Source organism: Alosa alosa, chromosome 23 (assembly GCF_017589495.1).
Source record: "Alosa alosa isolate M-15738 ecotype Scorff River chromosome 23, AALO_Geno_1.1, whole genome shotgun sequence".
Classification (NCBI taxonomy): Eukaryota; Metazoa; Chordata; class Actinopteri; order Clupeiformes; family Clupeidae; genus Alosa; species Alosa alosa.
In genome coordinates, this window is record NC_063211.1 from 6,882,743 (window position 1) to 6,884,165 (window position 1,423).

The window sequence follows — 1,423 nt, forward strand, 5'->3', positions numbered from 1 at the left end:
GCTGGTGGTATCTGGGGATCGCTGCTTTTAAGTCTGCTTGGTTAAAGTCCCCTGCCACGATGCACACAGCATCAGGATGCTTGTTTTCCTGACTGCTAATGCTGCCATGTAAATGTCCAAGGGCCGAGTTAATATTAGCATCCGGTGGTATGTAAACAGCGGTAATAATGACCACAGTAAATTCTCTGGGGAGGTATATAGGTCTGCATTTGACAGTCACATATTCACCAGGGCACCAGGTCCAGCGAACAGTGACTATCCGCAACTACTGAGTTGATACACCAGCTGTTATTGACGATACCCCGCCCAAACCCGAGTTACTGTTCCTAACATGACGCTGTCTAGCCTACTAACTGGACAGCAAGGTCCAGAATAGATGAGTGGAGCCAGGTTTCCGTAATTAGCAGAATGCAACCGTCCTTAATGATCATGTTTGATGCAACCTGACGCCTCAGATCATCCATTTTATCGGTGAGAGATCTGCCGCTGGTGAGGAAAATGCCTGGAAGCGTTGGTTTGTGTGGTTGCTTCCGTATAGCCTCCTTAAAGCGCCTGCCCTGCTGCCTCTCGTTTCCATCCCCTCCCTCCGCCTCCCCGCGGGGATGGTGACCCACCGGGAGCCGGGGCTCCTCGCTATGTCCTCTGGGATGTTGTATGAGAGGATAAGTATAAGTATATATACTCTTTTGAGTATATAGTATAAGTATATATACTCTTTTGATCCCGTGAGGTAAAATGTGGTCTCTGCATTTATCCCAATCCATGAATTAGTGAAACACACTCAGCACACAGTGAACAGAAGCACACACTAATGCCTGCAACAACACCGGCGCTCGGGGAGCAGTGAGGGGTTAGGTGCCTTGCTCAAGGGCACTTCAGCCGTGCCTACTGGTCGGGGTTCGAACTGGCAACCCTCCGGTTACAAGTCCGAAGTGCTAACCAGTAAGCCACGGCTGCCCCATTAAATGTTGTATGTTGTATGAGAGGATAAAACTGTAACGCTCTGCTCGCTACATGCTGGCTACATGCTGGTTGTAGATATTAAACGGCCAACAGAAAGTAGAAGGGACGAAAATAAACACGTACACAAACATCCATACAAAACATCGAATGGTGATGCACTGAGCCTCTGCAACTGTGTGCGCCGCCATTTCTCTCTCTGCCATAACGCAGGACCCCCCATCCGTGATGCTGCAGGACACTCCCTCCATAACGCAGGACACTCTATGCTTGCTTCCATACAATTCAAGACAGTTTGTTTACAACAGCCACAAAATGTATTTCCTTCAGGTTTGCGCTCACCATGATTGACACTACTGGTGTCTGGGCCCATCCTTTCTCTGTGCGCTGCATGATGTCTGGGCCCATCCTCTCTGTACACTGCATGATGTCTGGGCCCATCCTTTCTCTGTGCACTGCATGA